This window comes from Nomascus leucogenys, chromosome 16 (genome assembly GCF_006542625.1).
Source record: "Nomascus leucogenys isolate Asia chromosome 16, Asia_NLE_v1, whole genome shotgun sequence".
Taxonomy (NCBI): Eukaryota; Metazoa; Chordata; class Mammalia; order Primates; family Hylobatidae; genus Nomascus; species Nomascus leucogenys.
In genome coordinates, this window is record NC_044396.1 from 31,163,251 (window position 1) to 31,184,654 (window position 21,404).

General features: G+C 35.8%; 1 long non-coding RNA gene across 1 annotated transcript in view; it reads right to left on the reverse strand.

Annotated features, from left to right (window-relative positions):
• Positions 1-21,404, reverse strand: part of LOC105737658 — a 117,310-nt gene that overhangs the window by 88,232 nt on the left and 7,674 nt on the right. Inside the window, exon 2 of the long non-coding RNA XR_001113349.2 lies at positions 1,687-1,797. This is a non-coding gene — a long non-coding RNA (uncharacterized LOC105737658). The remainder of the gene's footprint in view (positions 1-1,686; positions 1,798-21,404) is intronic.

Sequence of the window (21,404 nt, forward strand, 5' to 3'; positions counted from 1 at the left end):
TTAAAAATCTGATTACATTCTATCACCCACAAAAGTGTGTCAATACATTTTTCTGACATTTATTCTGCAAAGTTCCTCTTAGGTTGAGGAATTATCATAGATGCTGTTGCATTTTAAAATCTTTCTCTCGGTTCATCTTAGATGTCTGAAACAAGCTGATGGCATTTCTATAGCTAGAAATACTTAGTTGAATGCATGCAACAACGATGATTGCTTTTCTTTGTAGTAGAGGTATTACAATTTGGAAAGTGAGGAGGGAAAATGACAAAATAAATTTTATTCTCAAAATACAATTTCTTCAAAATTGAATGAGATATTTGTGCAAGAATGAACCTGGTTAAAACCATGGTGGTTTCCAGTTGCTATCGACTCATATTTATACTTAAAATGTGTTCATGATTACTTGATGAAGGCATAAACATGCTCAAGAAATAACACTCATAAATAATACATGCTAAAGCCTGAAGATCATCAGACAAGTTATAAGAATATACCTCCCTCCACAAATGTATATCATTGCTACATTTCATGAAAGGCCATTTAATTGACTACCAGATAAAGGAATAAACCTGCTAAAAGAATAGATTTACTGTGCACTGAGGCAATGCATTTAAGAGGTCTCCACTGAATAAAAAACTAGTTCCATTGGCTGCGCTATGATATGTTCTTGAACGCGTTGGGACTTATTAACTGAACTTTTATGTGCCTTTTACGCATCATTTATTTTTGAAAAATCAGGAATTTTCATGATAGCAATTACTTAGGCACTAAAGTCATGCGAAATTCCTGTGGTTGGTACCACAAAATCCACCCCAAGAAAAGACCTTACCCTCTTTTTAACACCTCTGGAGTTTAGGATGGAAAAAAAGGAAGTGGAATAACACCAAAGAAGGTGTATATGGCTCAACTGAATGCTGTGGGTTTTCCTTAAAAAGGTAGCTTGAAGGCCTTACACTAACTCTTCTGTAGATTTTATTTTATTGGCATGGAAGTTAAAAAAAACCCAACAAATTCTTGAATGATTTTTTGCAAATATGATGATGATAACACCTAACACTTACTGAGAGTTTTCTATTTGCCTAAGCAAATTTGTAACATTTGTTTATTTGTACCATATTTGTGCAAATATGTCTATGCTTGGCATGACCATAAACATCTTCATTCTGTTCTATTTAGCCAAGATTTGTATTTGCCTGTTCTGCAATTCCTTCCCCGCATTGGAACTACAAAACCTATTGGCAATAAAGCTTTTTGGTTCAGCTTTGCTATAAAATTCAGAGTGTTTCTCAACACTATATAATTAAATGCAAATGCTAAGCTGTAATTATATTATGGATGTGACTAAAAGAGACTGAGGGAAGGAAATTCTTGGTTAAATCTGCTTCCACCTTGTTGTTTCTAGGTTTCCTGTGGTTTCATCTCTGCACTTTCACTCTGTATTTGATCCAAAGTAACTTTTAAAGGCCTCATTAAGATTTAACTGAATGTGCAGGTTTTCAGTCTTCCCTCTGCAGGGCCCTGGACAAGAAGGATGAAATAGCATTCCTCTGTTGATGCATTGCAAAGTTCTATTCCATCCCCCGCTACTTATATTTTTTAGTTATGGACACATAAGGGGTTGAATGTACCAGCAGAGACTCTGAGATTGGAGACTCTTTGTAAAGAGCAGTGTCTGACATGGCTTACTTGCAAATAGGATTCACATCATTAGACTTAGCCTTCATTTTCCTCCTTTCACTACACCTTAGTGTCTGCTCCTCATTCTCTCCTCTTTCCTTCTTCTGTGGCCGTTTTTTCCTACAAAGACAGGAGCAATATGTTGTCAGAAATCATAGTTACCATAGGAAAAAAAGGCACGGGGCAATTGAGAATTTAAATATCAACAGTTCTGATCAGCCTGACTTTTTATCTCCTGTACTGTGATTTTAAAGCTACTACTGGACTTACGTGAAATGTGTCATGCCAGGTTGAGCAGCTATTATTTCCCACTTGCCCAAATTTTCCCCTGAGGCTTGAAAGGACAAGACCTGGGAAACAGGCTTTCTGAAATCCCTGGGTTCTCAGGTGGCATCTGTAGGGTTGGTCTGATTTAGATATTTAACTCTTCCTAGAGTGCTAGAATTCTAGAGCTGATTGGAAATCTAAATTAGCTAGTGTGAGATTCAGAGTTGAGCCCATGTCGCACAGTCTTTGAGTGATAGCGAGTGACTAAAGCCTGGTCCTCTAATACTTAGTTTAGGGCTTATTCCCATATTACGGTAGTTTCTAAATCTTGGCCTTCAGCCCAGTGCTGGTGCAGGAGAAAGCATGCATTAATCCTCAGCTAGATAGAAAAAAAGGCCACAATAAGGTGAATTTTTCATAGAGCAGACTTCATTCCATAGTAAGAATGTCCTAAACTTTGATATGGCAGGGTCTGTTTTTGGGTGAAATTGTGGTGAAAGTCATTTATATTTCTTTTGCCTTTGTTTGTTTAAAATGTCTTTTCTTGGCAAAATTAAAATATTGGCAGCCCAGTGATGGAACTTATGTATTTATTTGAAATGTTGTTGCTCCATGAAATCTAAGTCTGGGAAACATTGCAGTACGCTGGCTTCCTCCCCCTTTCGAGTCCCAGGTGGGCATTGCTGGGAGTCTCTCTTTCAGTTTTCTTCTTGGCAGAATATGTCCTATGATTCTTGGCTGGAGGCTGTGGAAACCTCTATGGATGGAAGGTTAGTGAGCCTGGGGTTCAGACTCAGCTCTCACCAATTAAGGTGCCACATTTGTCAAGCCATTAGGCTCCCTGGACTTCATTTTTTAAATTATATCAAACAAATGGTGGTCAAGTTAACCTATGAGACTCTTTTAGCTCTCTTTCTCTTGTGTGTATGTGTGTTTGTGTGTGTGTGTGTATTTGTGTGTGTTTAGCATGTCCTGTTTTTGAGGCAGTGCTTGTGGACAAAAGTTTTATCAGTTTGGACTAAAGAAGCGTGGTGTAGACAAGTGGGGATTAGGGAGAAGTAAAAAGATAGAAGAATCAATTTTATTCCCACAAAGAAGGTGAATCCTAACTAACAACATGCAGACCTCTGAATTGTTTGCTATGTTTACTGAAGCACTCATGTCTGGTTTTGCTCCTTCCTTTACCTAAGTTTTGGTGCTCAGGTTGCTTGATATTTGAATGCATAAACTAAATCTGAACTTATGCACATGCCAAATTTGCTGGAATACATTCACTCTGTGTATAAATTGTTGCTTTAATTGCAAGGACACTGGCATTGGGGGCTAAGAGCTGGGTTGGGAATCCAGCGTTTTTAGTTTTTAGGTTGCTCCACATGAGCTGTCTAATTTTTAGACCTACATGGAGATACTGCCTTTCTTTGTGATGACTTTAATTATTAAATAAGGTTATAAACATAAACACGTATTGTGAACTGCAAAGAGCTATATATCCCAGTGGAGTGGGGGCAAAAAAAGAAACAAAGCAAAACCAAAAAAAAACTGTACATGTCAGGCATTTATTACTGTTTGTGATCTATATTTTATTTTACACATGATACACGTGATGGATTTATATTATATACAGAAGTATCTTTCTCTGTTTCACAATTTTATTAATGACTGCATAGTCCTAGGATCATCCTTCTTTCCTTCTTTCTCTTCTTTCCTTCTTCCTTCCTTTTAAAAATTTCTTTCTTTCTCCTTACTATGCAGACCCTATAAAATGTTGTCTATTTTTCATCTTTTGACTTTCTCACCTAGACTCAGGAGTCACTAAATACCCCTAGCTCATTTAAGCTTTTATGAGTCACCTTGTTGTCTGCAACGTAATCTCTAAGTCTCTTAGCAAGGCACATCAAGCCTTGTATAAGTTTACTCCAAAATATCTATCCATGCCTCTTCCTTGCCCTGTATTCTCTGACACACTTTCGAAAGTCTGCCTTTTTGAACACTTCGTTATAGGCTGAAATTCCTACCCTCTCACTTCATCTGACAAAGTCTTACTCATCCTACTCAAATCTGCTTTTCAGCTCTCCTAAGCTGTGTTAGTCTCTCATCTGTGAACCCCGTGCACTCGCCGCCCACCGACATTGCTATGTGGTGACACATGTTATACTGTAAATTTCTATGGTATCATTTATCAGAAGCTAGAAATCGTCTTATTAGGCTTTTTGTCTCTCATTGCCTATTAAAATATCTGGCAGACAGCAGATACTTAGTAAATGTTTATGGGCAAATACATACAACATCAGTAATGTTGTATATTTTGATGTTGTTGATATTTTGTCACTTAGTGCTGGTCTGGTAAAATTCAATTAAGATCAGGGTTTTGCTTATTATTATTGTTATTGTTGTTATTATTTTCCTTGTTTTTGTTTTTTACTCCCAAGCAATAAAATTGCTAAATTTTGAGAAATCATTTACAGTATAGTATATTTGATCTTATTTTTACTATTAAAACAGTGAAGTATGAGACATTGTTTAAAGTTCTCTAAATTATTCAACTGGACCAACTTGGCAACAATCCAACTGATGGCATGGTGAGCAATTTTCAACAGTAGATTTAGATTTCCATAGTAAAGGTGATCTTAACATCTCTTAAAGCTTCCCCTTTATTTTTAGCTGGAGTGTAATTAAATACATTATCTTACTTTTTATATGAACATTTCCTAGAAATTTCATGAAAAAGTAAAAAGAGGAGGCTAGAAAAAATTTTGCTTAATTCCCCCTGAAGATTGGCACAAGACAAGGATGCCCTCTTTCACCACTCCTATTCAACATACTATTGGAAGTTCTGGCCAGGACAATCAGGGAAGAGAAAGAAATAAAGTGTATTCAAATAGGAACTGAGGAAGTCAAACTGTCTCTGTTTGCAGATGACATGATCCTATATCTAGAAAACCCCATTATCTCAGCCCAAAAACTTCTTAAGCCGATAAACAATCTCAGCAAAGTCTCAGAATACAAAATCCATGAGCAAAAATCACAAGCATTCCTATATATTAAAACAGACAAGCAGAGAGCCAAATCATGAATGAATTTCCATTCACAATTGCTACAAAGAGAATAAAATACCTAGGAATACAGGTAACAGGGGAAGTGAAGGACCTCTTCATGGAGAACTATGAACCACTGCCCATGGAAATAAGAGAGATAACAAACAAATGGAAAAACATTTCATGCTCATGGATAGGAAGAATCAACATTGTGAAAATGGCCATACTGCCCAAAATAATTTATAGATTCAAAGCTATTCCCATTAAACTATCATTGACATTCTTCATAGAGTTAGAAAAAAACTATGTTAAAATTCATATGGAACCAAAAAGGAGCTTGTAAAGCCAAGGCGATTCTAAACAAAAAGAACAAAGCTGGAGGCATCATGCTACCTGACTTCAAACTTTATCACAAGGCTAGAGTAACCAAAATAGCATGGTATTGGTACAAAAACAGACACATAAACCAATGGAACAGAATAGAGATCTCAGAAATAAGACCACACATCTACAAGCACATGATCTTTGATAAACCTGGCAAAAACAAGCAATGCGGAAAGGATTCCCTATTTAATAAATCGTGCAGGGAAAACTGGCTAGCCATATCCAGAAAATTGAAAATGGACCCCTTCCTTACACCTTATACAAAAATTAACTCAAGATGGATTAAACACTTAAATGGAAAACCTAAAACCTAAAATACTTAAATGTAAAATCTAGGCAATATAATTCAGGACATAGGCATGGGCAAAGACTTCATGACTAAAACACCAAAAGCAATTGCAACAAAAGCCAAAATTGACAAATGAGATCTAATTAAACTAAAGATCTTCTGCACAGCAAAAGAAACTATTATCAGAGTGAACAGGCAACCTATAGAATGGGAGAAAATTTTTGCAATCTATCCATCTGACGAAGGTCTAATATCCAGAATCTACAAGGAACTTTAACAAATGTACAAGAAAAAATCAAAGAGCCCCATTAAAAAGTGGGTGAATGCTATGAACAGACCCTTCTCAAAGAAGACATACATGTGACCAACAAACATGAAAAAGAGCTCAACATCACTGATCATTGGAGAAATGCAAATCAAAACCACAATGAGATATCATCTCATACTAGTCAGAATGATGATTATTAAAAAGTCAAGAAACAATGGATGCTGACGAGGCTGTGGAGAAATAGGAATGCTTTTACACTCTTGCTGGGAATGTAAATTAGTTCAACCATTGTGGAAGACAGTGTGGCAATTCCTCAAAGACCTAGAACCACAATTACCATTTGATCCAGCAATCCCATTACTGGGTATTTACCCAAAGGAATAGAAATCATTCTGTTATAAAGATACATTCACACATACGTTCATTGCAAGATTATTCACAATAGGAAAGACATGGAATCAACCTAAATGCACATCTATGATAGACTGCATAAAGAAAATGTGGTACATGTACAACATGGAATACTATGCAGCCATAAAAAATGAGATCATGTCCTTTGCAGGGACATGGATGGAACTGGAAACCATTATCCTCAGCAAACTAACACAGGAACAGAAAACCAAGCACTGCATGTTCTCACTTATAAGTGGGAGCTGAATAATGAGAACACATGGATGTGGAGAGGGGAACAGCACATGCTGGGGCCAGTCGGGAGAGGGGTTCTTGTGGAAGGGAAAGCATCAGGGTAAATAGCTAATGCATGTGGAGCTTAATATGTAGGGGATGGGTTAAGTGCAGCAAACCACCATGGCACGTTTACCTACGTAACAAACCTGTACATCCTGCACATCTATCCCGGAACTTAAAATAAAATAAAAATTTTTTAAAAAGTTGCTTAAAAATCCAGGGACTTGGACCTACAGATTATTAAAGAATAATCATACTTTTTGAAATTGATAGTCACAATTAATTTTAGAAAAAGAATCTTGCCCACCCACCCACAAGCTTTAGTCACGTAAATGAACTCGGTTGTAAAGTAATTAAGAAGTGAAACAGAGAATGACAATATCAAAGTTAGTAACAACAATATAATCGTATCACATAATAATTCATAGCATTCCCATGTACAGCTATAATTTTAAGCTTGTCATTTTATGAAATGGATTTGGAATGTATTTGGATAATGATTTCCACACATTCAAATATTTGTTGCAGCTCAATTTCCTCTTAAATCATCAACTGTTCAAAGCTAATAGTTGCAATGAAAGTTGAAGGCCAAGTCAGAAAGAAAATTATATCTTTGACCTAATTTTGTCTTTTAGATTTTTTAACTGGGTTGACTTCTGGCTGCCATACAGAGGGTTGTGTGTATGTGTGTGCATGCACAGATTGGGGCAGGGAGGCGACAGTGATTAAAGATTTCTGATCTGAGTCTCTCTAACAGTTTCCAAATCTTAAAATAAATGTCATTGACATAGTTGTTTATCCAACATTTCCTAACTGCTTCAAATACTTCATGGAATGTATGTGAAGAAACAAACAGAAAAACCAAATATTTTATTTCATTATTTGTTTGTTATTTTATATGGGAATACCTTTGTCATAGTTCAGATTCCCTGGGAAACAGACTGAGAAATGCATGCAGGATGTTTTTTGGAAAGTGATCTGGGGAACAATTCCTGTGAGGAATTAGGAAGCAGGGTGTGGAGGGAGAAGGTGAATTGTAATGCATTTGCCACAGGGGCCATATTAAATCCCAGGAAGAGCTCTAAGGTGGGGATTGTTCCTCCCAGATGTCTGAAATAAGCAACCTGAGCCAGAATTTTTCCTTCTCCATCATCTGGTCATTAGTTATGAGCTTTTGCACTTTCTCCACAGCAAACTTAATAAGTGAATTATGGCTGATTTCTACTATTGTTCGAACTCCAAAATATTCACTTTATCCTATTTCTCCATTATATGGTAAAGATCTTAAAGGCTGGGTTAGGCCTATTTTGTTTGTTTTGAGACAGCATCTCACTCTGTCACCCAGGATGGAGTGCAGTGGCATGAACACGGCTCACTGTGCAGCCTCTATCTCCAGCAATCCTCCCACCTCAGCCACCCATGTAGGTGGAAGCACAAGGTGCACTCACCACGCCCAGCTAATTTAAAAATCTTTTTTTTTTTTTTTTGTAGAAACAGTGTCTCACGATGTCTCATGTTTGTCATGACATGTCAATATGGTATTGATTCAGATAATATATAGGAAGAGATAGTTTGACTTTATTTGTGATACTCAAAAATGTATAACATAGAACTAGGCAAAATGGCTTTCCAAATAAAAACCCAAACTAATTGATTAATTACTGAAAACACTACTTTTAACCTATTACACATAATAAACATGTAAATTTCAAAATATTATAATTGTCCTAAAATATTTTTAAATAAAATAGCTAGGTAAATCATAGGAGTAGAGAACTTTGCTCAATGTAAATTTCACGTATTTTCCCCAAAGTTTGTATTGTTTTCCTCTAGAACTTTAAAAGGAAAAGCTAATGATAATTTGCAACATCTTAAGTCTTTAAATACAGTGAAAACAAGCTAGTTGTGCATTTCAGTATTTGCCTCTATTACAGTCCCATTTTACCTTTTAAAATTGAGTTGGATTATAGAAAAATAAATAGGAGAGAAAACCTGGAATTGAATTCCATAATCACAGGAAACATGTGGATTCACTTAGGGCTACAGGTGCTTCTTGGGTAAAGGAGGGTACAGCCTGTTTCTATCTGAATTGGTCCCTATTTGGGTCCAGAGGCATCCCGAATGTCAAGAAGACCGAGGTGGTGCCTAGGAATTGGAGACTGGATGGTGAGGGGTGTCAAAAATTTAATTTGCTGTAAGATTTTTGAGCTGGAAATCCACCAAGAACTTTCTCTGACAGCTTTTATGCTGAAAACTTCCATGGATGTTTCATTTTGAGAGACAGTGTAGTGTAGTTAAGAGCATGGATTCTAGAGTTGGTCTGCTTGTGTTTAATTTCAAGATCCACTATTTATTTGCTGCGTGTCCTTGCTCAACTTACTTACCTACTCTCTCTGTTCTTCTATTTCCTCATCTTCAGATGGCGGTAATATTATCTACCTCATAGTTGAGGTATTAAATTAGTCGATACAGGCAGGACACTTATGACAGTACATGGCATATAGCAAATATTTACATAGCACCTACTAGTCTTATTTACCAGCCTTTAGCTTAAATTAATACCAGTCATATTTATGAAATACCAGTCCCCTTCCTTGATTAAAACCAGCTCCCCATACACCTAGTTAACAACCCAAAGTCTGTATCTACCACTAAACATGGCAACTTACTCATTTACCAACTTAGGTTCACATTTAGTGGAAAGAAAATAAGTGATAAGGTAAAGTTTAGGAAGAATTGACCCACTTATGCCTAGGGTTCCATAATTGGAGTGCTAAGCATGTGAGAGTTTTTATATCCTGCTGCTCAAGGTTATCACCAAAGTCTGATTTTTTCACTCATGTAAAAGTTCAAAAAATGGCAACCTCTGGCATAAATGGGTTAATAATAGCCAGGGACAAAGTTGATGGGCGCAGATGCAGGAGATCAAGTGCTATTTTTGGCACAAAGTTACTCACTGTCTCCGGGTAATACTCAGTTGAGATTACCTGGTCACTGAAATCTCAGACTGACTTTCCAGCTGGATTTTATATAGTATGAGAGAATAATTTTTATGAAACAGGGAAAAGGTAATTCATAGCAAGTGTGATGTGGCTATTTATACATATGTATATGTATATGCTCCCACACATATTTATAAACTAATTTGTACTAGATAAAATTAATGCATAATTGTCTCTTTTTTTAGGTGACAAAATGGTGAAGGAAAATTTAAATATACCATGCTAAACTTACAAAATAGAAAGTACAAGAATTTTCCCACGTATTTTTCTCTACAAAATTTTTGAAAATTTACTAAACATATTGTTAACCTGGCTCATATAAGTTTAGATTTTCATATAAATAGAAGACATAATTACTGTAGAAATGCATGTGCCCATAATTGCATTTTAAAACTTTTGCTTTTATAATTGCTGCTTCTGAGCATTTCTCACACGCACACGCACACACACACACACACACACAAATTGTTACTTAGATTAGCCAAACACCATATGATCTACCACTTAAATCCAGCGACCATTTTTTAGGCTCTTCGGACATGACTCTGTCAGGCTTTTGCAATAGAGAGACTTTTAGTTTATTTATTTTGTGATTACAGTAACATGTCCAGAGTCAGGAGTAGGTCTATGTGGTAAGTGCATCTGGGTTTTGTGTACTCTGGACTGGTGATTCTCTGAGCAGGGATTCACTCTGTGCATTTGAAATATAAAAATGCAGTAGAAGTGGAAAAAGAATGTTTGTGTGTTCTTTTGGCCTCAAAACATTCACAGCCCATCGTGCCACTCAGGCAGTTATTTGGGATAACAGAACTTATTTATTTTTCTTTTATTTTTTGTGTATGTAATAACTACATTTCTATGACAGATTTTACTTAATATCTATTTTTAATACATTATTTTAGTTATCTATCGAATAGTGAATAAAATGCAACAGAATGAATACTTTTTCCTCTTTAAAAATGGGTGATTTTAGGCATGAGAGTCAAAGGATAATATGAATTAATTTATAAATTAGAGTCTGGGTTCCACATGTTTCTTGGCTAAACAACTTGGAACAAGACTTGATCTTTTAAGTAAGTGTTTCTTTTAAGTGATCTTTTAAGTGTATGTAGCCTTCTTCATGTAAGGTGTTTTGCCTTTGACTATGAGCCCCAGCTTTATTTTATTTAATAAGGATATATTTCCTCTACTAAAGGAAGATTTGCAAAACAAAATCACTAAGTTACCAAAATAAATATTAAAATTGTTATTTTCTTCTTATTTCTAAAACTGTTACCAGTTTTTTCTGCCATGTATGGATTCTTTATGAAGAAAATAAAAAAGTTTTCATGTATCTATTAGTGTTACCAAATAACCTTTATAGAAGTTATTGGACTAACTTTATAATTTGTAGACCAAAAAAATAGAATTTTCTGACATTGATATAAAATACATAGTCTTCTAATTCCCAGGCTAGCTATTTGAGACTGAGCAGGGGACATAAGGAGCCAGAGCAATAGATACTCTATTTGTTGTGAATTAGTCAGAAAAGGCGGAGCATAAAGGTCTGGTTTCCATAGCTCATGAATTCTGGATATTTTATGTACCTAAAATCATTCCATTGTTAAGTTATCTTGACTTTAGGAAACTGATTTTTATTAATAACTCCAGCAATGATGTGCATCTATGTGTGATGAAATAACCTTAAAGAAGTTAAGATGAGTAGTTTTACTAACCACACATTTTCTATGGTTTTCTCATGTTTTCTGAACTAGTTTAGAAATGTATATAAATTAAAATTGAATTATCTTGGATAATGTTTTTATCTTTGTCATATAAGAAATAGTACAAGAGAGATCTTTACTCACAGTTTTTCAATCCTTGTGGCTCCGGTAATGCACCAGAGAGAAATAAAACTATAAAAACGTCAAAACAACTTTTGGGACTTTAACAAAATGTGTGAAAGAAAGAATGATTCAAAAAAAAAAAAGCTGAGCTTTTCAGTGGTTTATTTTAACTAATTCAATCTATACTGAGTTAAAATTTAAAACTAAAGCTGGCATATTATAACAGGGCAGATAGAAAATCAAGAATTGAAAGACCTGCTAAAAATATTTAAGCAAATTACAACTTAGAAACAATTTGAAGACTTTTTTCCACGCGACTTTTCACTAGACTCTAAATTTTGATGCAGTCCAATTTATAATAGCCTTTCAATAAAGATAAGTGTCAATGCAACATATAAATATACATGCAACAAAATAATATTGCTTTGGGTAGTGAACAACAACAAATAATCATTTATTTTTATAAAGGACGAGACCTACGCTTGTGACTATTACAACCCACTGAATGCTTATTATGCTGGGTCTCATTGTAATAAGAAACCGCCCCCCAACCAATCCCATATTTTTAGCTCTATCTACTGACATTGTGTTACTTCATTACTCAGTTGGTTGTTTACAATATGTTTCAAGGAAATAAAGAATCAAAAATATAAAAAAGATCCATCATAGCATATAGGCTGGATATAGTGGGAAGTGAGGATAGTAGGGAATGGATACATAGAATGAATATAGAAGAGTGCATGGCAAGAAGTAATAAAAAGACAAAAACAGGTTCAGTGACATAATGACGTTATGATGCAAGCTGGAGGTATCAGAGGTTGTGTTCAGAAATGGGAAATTTGAATTGAAAGTATCAGAGGTAGTGTGTGGTCCTAATGTAACCACAGCACTGAATGAATGTATCACTGCGTAAGGCTCATGAAATTTAGATATTATGTGATTTATGGATAACTCACAAATATGATGATTTCACCAAAAGGATGGTGAGGTTTAGAAAAGACCAGAAAACTTGACCTGTCTCCAACAATCTTAAAAAGTGAGAAGGATGTCAGTCTATGAGAGTTTTCAGGTAATATAGCTTACTGCCATAAAGTAGAATGATAATTGACTTTAAAGTTCTTAGGCCTGAAACACCTTCCCAAGTTAGAACACAGACTGAATATGTAAGAAAATCGTAGCCCTGAAACTTGGTTGTTTATCAGGATGTCTCAGCTCTGCTAAAGTCGAGGTAGAAAATGTGTTTAAGAGGTATGCTGCAGGTTTCCCACTCCAGGAAGTCTACACCCTGAGTATACCCAGTTAATTCATGACTGCTCTTCCTTCAGATGAAGGGACCATCCTGTTCATCCTGGTCCCCTCTGTCTCCAGAGAAGAAACCCTTCTGCCTTATATGTCAGTGTGGGTCCTCCAAGATGCACACAGATATCAAGACAAACTTCGTTATAAAAGAGATTTATCGGTAGAAATCACTGTGAAGACTAAAAGGGAGTGGGAAGAGGAAAGAGAAGGCAGAGAGAGCTCTTAGACCTCAATGCATGTCTAATACCTTTGATAGGAGAGGGAAAGAAGGAGGATTAGGTAGAAAGAGCCTGGGTCTATAGTGAGGTTCAGAAAAGCTTGGCCAGGCTGTGGGGATGCCCCATGGCAAAGTTTCCCCTTTGAGGAGTTCTGCCTTGGGCAGACCGGCCATGCTGTGGGACCTCCGCTTGCTGTGCTCAGTTATGACTGGGAGCAGGCTATGGAGCACAGCCTCAGCATTAAAGCTACAGGTGATCAGAAGGGGCAGCAGCTGGAGGTCGTCAGTTGAGTTTGCAGGTGCAGCATGTTCCCTTCAAGGCAGATCAGAATGGTGAACCTCAAAGGCCATCACACTTTTAGGAATTCAGCTGCCTACAAAGACCACATGCATGGGCACACCCTAGATGATCCCTGAGCAAACCGCATGCTGTGCCCAGAGTCTGAGGAATGCAAACTGAAGATCATGTCTATAGTCACCTTTAACTATGGAATTTTGGTTCAGTGATCTATTCAAAAGATACTTATTGAGCATCTACTGTGTCCTTGGTACTGAGGATGCAGCAGTGAAAAACAAATCAGAGAACACAACAAAAGGACAGTAAATTTAATATCTCTACTCTTATTCCATCTTTCATCTCGTTGTATAGTTTCAACTCTTTAAATTTTAAAAATACATGATTTTTACTTTTACTGTTTTTACTTTTTAATCTGTATTTATTTAGATTTAGCTTTGGTTTTTGCTCAGTATAGCATTATACATCCCATCCCTTCTGTTTTTTTCTCTTTAAATTAATGATGTACATATGTTAGTAATTTTAGTGATAGTATGGGTAGAAAATTGTTCCCTTTGTATGAAAATGTTTTTAACTTTGAATGGTAGTCTATCTGGGTATAAAGTTATTATTTGATAGACATTTGCTCTTGAGAATTTAGAATTATTATGTCTTTTTACTTTTTATTGTCCTTCCTTTTTATGAGACAGGGTCTTGCTGTGTTGCCCAAGCTGGTCTCAAAACCCTGGGCTGAAAGTATCCTCCCATCTCAGCTTCCTGAGTATCTGGCATTACACACTAAAATTGTTTTTCTGTTATTTCTTCTGCTATTGATGATGAGTATCTTTGTTTTGTTCAGTTTCGCTAGATATATCTGAATGTAGATTTGTTTTTGCTAATATAACACATAGATTGGTATGATTCTGTGTGGAAATCTAAAGTTTTGTGTCTTTGAATATTTCCTCTCCTTTTATTTTATTTTATTTTATTTATTTTATTTTTTGAGACAGTGTCACTCTCTTATCAAGCTGGAGTGCTGTGGTATAATCAGCTCACTGAAACCTCTGCCTCCCAAGTTCAAGTGATTCTTGTGCCTCAGCCTGTCAAGTAGCTGGGATTACAGGGGTGCACCACCACACCTGGCTAATTTTTTGTATTTTTAGTAGATATGGGTTTTCGCCATGTTGTCCAGGCTGGTCTTGAATACCTGGCCTCAAGTGATCCACCCGCCTTGACCTCCCGAAGTGCTGAGATAACAGGCGTGAGCCACTGCACTTGGCCTCCTCTCACATCTTTTATAATTACTTCTTTTCAGCCGTCTATTAAATATATATTGGGTTTGCTTATTCTGTCCTTCACAACCTCAAATTTTCTCAAATTTTTCTTATCTCATTCTAGGTAAATTTCACAGATAAACCTTCCAGCACAAATTAACTTTTTAGCTGTATTTAACATGGTGTTTAAATCATTCATCGAATTTTAAATTTCAGTATTTTTTTTCTAGAAGTTCTATTCTTCACAGTGAACTGTTATTTTATTAAGGTTTCTATTTCATTTTTATTTCTTTCATTAATATTTGTATAGTATCATCTTTCAAATTATTTGTCTCAAGTTATTATAAGTCTATTTTATTGTATAGCTTGTGATTCTTTTTATTATGAATTCATTTTCTATTAGAGTTGATTCATTCACCCTTCCCACCCTAAGTCCCTTGGAATAAGACGTGGATGGTTAATGTTAAAGTCCTGAATGAATAAAAGCTTTCATATTTTGATGGCAGTTTTATCTTAATTTCTCAGTCTGAGATAACCGTATTTTGAGCAACAGAAATTCAAACTCCACGTACTTGTATGGTATAGGCTTTGCATTTTAATTTATTTTCAACTGACTTCATTTTTTTCTTCCATACAGAGTCCCAGGCAGAGATAGGTCCCCATCTACTTCCCTGAGCTATTAGTTTTCTAGAGTGATAGTGGATCTGGACTACAAGGGTTCCAGCTTTATGCTCCCTGTCTCACCCCAGACTCAAGATGTATTTTTTCTCTTTTATCCCTACATGACCTTTAAAATAACAATCACTATGTGTTAGGGCCTAAATCTAATAGGATCCTCCTTGACCCCAAGGATAGGAGCTAGGTCACTTACTACTCTGGCTGTGAGTTTCTTATTTTTATTTCCTAGCACTGATTTTTTCTTTTTAGCTTGCTTAATTTTTTTTTATTAATTATATCTTTATATTTTGTGCTTACATTGGAGGTAGAGCTGCTCAGTCATCTTTGATGTGGCACTAATGCTCCTATTTTAATTCATGACCTCTGCTAATGACATGGCAACCTTTTAAAATTGTTATTTTCAAAGCTTATGTGCTCTAAATTTTAGGGCCCCAGGATAAACTTCTGATTTTCCACAGACTAGTTGCAATTCTGTTTCTTGCACATTGAGAGAACTCCCAAAGGAATTATCTTAAAAATCAACATGCAGTTCCAGAAGTGCGAGAATTCTACATGATGTGAGGGAAATGTGTTCATTAGGGACACTGGTTGAAATCTATTGTGACTTTAGATTCTATCCTACCTCAAAGATTTCAAAATATGAAAAAAATGTAGGAAAACATTATCAAATGCCTATGTGGTAGAATTAAAGCAGTTTAGCAGCTCAATTTTAGTATCAGGGCATAAAAATGGCTTAATATCTAACATGAGTTGCCAGTTAGCACAGAAGTTAGGGGCACGAGGTCTGAAGGACCTTTCCTGTGTTAATTCCAGCTCCTTCATATGGCAGTTGTGTGACTTTGGATGTGTTTTTTAACTTCTCTATATTTCAGTTTTCTCATTATGAACATTTGAATAATAATGGTGTATTAGTCTGTTCTCACACTGCTATAAAGACATGCCTGAGATTGGGTAACAAAGAAAAGAGTTTTAATGGGCTCATCTTTCTGTGGGCTCTACAGGATTCTGCTTCTGGGGACATCTCAGGAAACTTACAATCATGACAGAAGGTGGAGGGGAAGCAAGCACATCTTCACATGGCTGGCTGGAGAAAGAGAGAGTGAAGGGGAAAATGCTACACCCTTTCAAACAACCGGATCTGGTGAGAACTGACTCATTATGATGAAAACAGCAAGGGGGGGAAGTCCACCCCCATGATGCAATCACCTCCCACCTGGTCCCTCCCCTGAAACTGGGGATTACAATCAACATGAGACTTGAGTGGGAACACAGAGATAAACCATATTAAATGGCAAGTTTCTCAGAGAGTTGTTACATTGAATTTTTTTTTTTTTTTTTTTTTTTTTTTGAGACAGGGTCTCGCTCTTTCGCCCAGCCCGGAGTGCAGTGGTGCAATCTCGGCTCACTGCAAGCTCCGCCTCCCGGGTTCACGCCATTCTCCTGCCTCAGCTCCCCGAGTAGCTGGGACTACAGGCGCCCGCCACGGCGCCCGGCTAATTTTTTGTATTTTTAGTAGAGATGGGGTTTCACCGTGTTAACCAGGATGGTCTCGATCTCCTGACCTCGTGATCCGCCCGCCTCGGCCTCCCAAAGTGCTGGGATTACAGACGTGAGCCACCGCGCCTGACCGTTACATTGAATTAATATAGCTAAAGTTATTTGAGCAATCCTTTGCACATAGTAATTAACTTTCAGGTGTTAGCTATTCTTATTACAACTTCTATGGATACTGTTAACTTAGTGATTTCCCAAATTGGTATTCCATGGAAGAATATTTTTAAAAATCAAAGAAGGGTCTGGCATAAAGTGTCAATGTTTTAGTGTTAGTTAAAAAATAATTACTACCATCTGTTACCCAGTATATGGGAGAAATACTTCAAGATATAAAAGTGAGAAAAAAACTTTATAAAGTTTCATTAAAAAAAACTAATTACTAGCATCTATTATTTAACTGTTTATGGAAGAGTGAACACTTCATCATGAAGCAGCACCAGACTAGGATTTGAGCATCATTGTTTTAAACGTAACTGACTGAAAGGTAAGACGAATTGCGCACCATGAGTGTTTTACAATAGCTTCAGTGTAACAGAGAAATAGCTCCTTGTAGTTAGAAATAGCAATCAAAATGTCCTTGCTAAAAGAAGGGACCAAATTAATTTGCAAGAATCACTTAATAAGGACTACTTAAAAGAGAAACAAGTTGTCCAAATATAGGAAATGACTATGTATAGGTCTAAAAGTTAATTAATATGCTATTTTGTAAAACATTATACTGGAAAGACTCAAAAGTCGTTGAACATGAAGAAGTAAATCATTCATCACTGACCTAATTCACTAGAATATAATGCCCCCTCTGCACTCCACAGCCTAAAGAACAATTGAATAACTTGGAGGCTAGTAAAAGCAATGCAAAAATTATTAAGGAATTAGAAAATAAAATAGAAATATTAAGTAAAGCACATGGAATTTAATTTTTACTTTAGCCTGGAAATAATATGGTTGAAGATCAATATAATGACTATTTTAAACTATAAATAGGTATTATTATATGTTGAGTTGAGGTAGCCATTTCTTTAAAGATTCAAAGTTGATTGGAATTTAACCTTCAGAGGAACTAAACTATCCATTACCATTCATGTACACATCTATCGGACTCTGTTGGTTATAACCTCTGTGAAGATACTAGGCCAGGCTGCTGAACACATGTAGCAATTAAAGATTTGGATGAAATGATTGCTTCCTACTTTCATGGTGCTTCTATTTATCCATTAGGGACACTGACGTGCACACATTGTAGTAATGGAATACATTGTAAAACAAGCACTCTGCAAATGAGATCACAGAAGGAAAAGAACCTTTCAACTGAAGCAGTTAGAGTAAAATGACTCTTGACATTTCAGATCCATGAACCCCGTTAACATGGGTAGAAAGGTATAAAAGTCAGCGCTGAATGAGTATTCAGCAGGTAAGGCATGTTTGCTAAACCACAGGAAGAATTAATTTGTTGGTAACACAGTGGGATAATAAGAAAATATGGGAATATAAATTTGAAAAGATAGATTATAGCCAGATTACATGTTGCATAAACTTTTAATGCCTTAAACCTGGGAGAATCTTTTATTATTATTTTTGTCTAACTTCAAAAACACCATTTAGGCCGGGCGCGGTGGCTCACGCTTGTAATCCCAGCACTTTGGGAGGCCGAGGCAGGCGGATCACGAGGTCAGGAGATCGAGACCACAGTGAAACCCCGTCTCTACTAAAAATATAAAAAATTAGCCGGGCGTGGTGGCGGGCGCCTGTAGTCCCAGCTACTCGGAGAGGCTGAGGCAGGAGAATGGCGTGAACCCGGGAGGCGGAGCTTGCAGTGAGCCGAGATTTCGCCACTGAACTCCAGCCTGGGCAACAGAGCGAGACTCTGTCTCAAAAAAAAAAAAAAAAAAAAAAAAACGTCATTTAAAAACTCCAAATAAAATAGCATACTGTATTTTATCTAAACAATAATAGAAAATGGACTACCTGAAAACATCTTAATGTTTGACATTGAATATATATGTAGTCATTATAATGATATATAATGGTGATATAAATATTCAATGTATATTAAATATATACTGCCTTTATATATAAATATATATTCTATATATGTATTCAATACATATTCAATTATATATTCAATGTATTCTATGTATGTTTGACATTGAATATATATATTGCCATTTTATAGATACATGTATAGCCATTTTATATAAAATGGCAAATAATGGTCAAATAAATGGCATATATATATATATATATAAAATGGCAAATAATGACCAAGTAAATGGCCATTTTATATATATACACAATGGCAAATGACATATATGTATGCCATTCATATATATATAATGGCAAATATATATATTACATTATATATAATTTTGTAAATAATGGCTATATATATTCAATGCAAACATTAAAATTTATATATATAGTTTTATGTGTGTGTGTATATATATATATGTATAAAATGGCCTCTATAATCTTAAGAATTGAGAACATTTTTCGCTTTCCAGCAATTAGCACTGACTTAGAAAATAAAAATACTATATTTTATCTGGCAATCCTTTTAACAATATACTTTGACTCTGTTCTGCATTTATAGCTCTGTTTTAAATTAATGCATTCGTGGATCGAAATTTTTAAAAATAGCTTTTCTTTGGTTTTACAAGATATAAGCAATTCATGACAAATTGATCTTTGTCAACTTTTGTTTTGTTTTTGGGTGCAGAGTATATCAAGAATTTGCCTTATAAATACATAAATCCTCTCTATTTTACATCAAAACATTTCCTCTTCTCTATCTTAAAATTAGTGTACTCATGTTTAAAAAGCAGCAAACTATGCAAAAGCATATGCGGTGAAAATTAAACTCTTTCCCACAGAGACAACTGTTTTTATTAGTTTGTGATCCTTGCATCATTATTTGCATATTCCATTAAATGCATGTACAGTAATTCCCCTTTATTCATGGTTTTGCTTTCTGTGGTTTCAATTCAAGGTCCAAAAATATTACAACATTTTGAGAGAAACTGAGAAAGAATATATTCACACGACTATTTTTTACAGTATATATTTATAATTTTTCTATTTTATGATTGTTGTTAATCTTTTACTGTACCTAATTTATAAATTAAACTTTATCATAGGTATGTAGGTATAGGAAAAAACACATAGGATATACAGGGGTCAGTGTTATCCAAGGTTTCAGTCATCCACTGGGGTATCTTAGAAAGTACCCCTGGAAGATAGGGGGTACTTTCACACACACAGACACGTATACGTATATACATATATGTACACATATATGTATTTTTTTTGAGATGGAGTCTCACTCAGTTGCCTAGGCTGGAGTACAGTGGCATGATCTCGGCTCACTGCAAACTCTGCCTCCCGGGTTCAAGTGATTCTCCTGCCTCAGCCTCCCAAGTAGCTGAGATGATAGGCGTGAGCCACTGCACCCGGCTAATTTTTTGTATTTTTAGTAGAGAAGTTTCACCATGTTGACCACGCTGGTCTTGAACTCCTGATCTGAGATGATTCGCATGCCTCAACCTCCCAAAGTGTTGGGATTACAGGTGTGAGCCATCACACCGAGCCTTACTGTACATATCTTTGCGTACATAGGAGCATATTATTTACATTCTTCTGCACCTTGCTTTTTTATTTAACATATCTTGGAAATTATTCCATATAAACGCATTAAAGCACTACATTACTATTTTAATTGCTACATCGTATTTTATTGTTTTGATGTACCTTAACTTATTTGAACAGTCACCTAATGAGAATCACACAATGGCCTCTCCCCAGTGTTTGTTTTGTGCATGCAATTGAATTAATGGCTATAAAACTTTTGTTTGTTATCTTCAGTTAATATTTTTATAACCATGTCCCCACATTACTCCACAAATCAAGATGCCATTTCCATTTTTTACAAGTTCACAGTTTAGCTTCAGGGTTAGCATGAACAGCACGGGGAAACCGCTGTGCATTGATTGCCTACGATGTGCCATCCCATCTTCTCACCATCCAGAGGTAGAGTAAGCTGTGTGGAAGGCACAGCAATGACCTGACCATGAAGATACTGGCTGCATGTCTCTCAGTAGCTTAGAGAGAACTGGTTTATTGTCTTCCATCAAAATTTAGAAAGGGCAAAACACCGAATCACACTCCTGTAGTTTGCAAGCAGCAAAGCCCAGGTTTCAGAGCACAGTCTGATTTTAAAACACTTTCTCATTGGTAATAGGATGTCTCTGATTCCAATATTAGATAGAAGGGGGAAATGTTATAAACAACAAATACTATAGATATACAAAAGAAGATTCTCTACAAAAAGGGCTCCCAATACCTATAATTTGCTGTCCTTTGGCTACATAGATAAAAACAATTTCTTTACAGGCCAGATAATTGTGATTGTATTTCTGTCTCTGGAAGGATTCTGTCTCTATAATTTCAATAATTGCAAACAAGCAAAAAACTTGCTTATCTACCCCTCGCCACCCTAACATTGCTCTGAAGATTTCTTATTAATATTTCAGGATGGATTATACTTCATCTTTAAAAGAGGAAATCAAAGTCCCTTTATCAAATTTATAATAACATAAATATTATAAAACAATTATAAAAACAATTTCGTTTTTAGTTAGTGAAAGAAAACAGAGTGTCTGAGTGTATTTTATTAAACA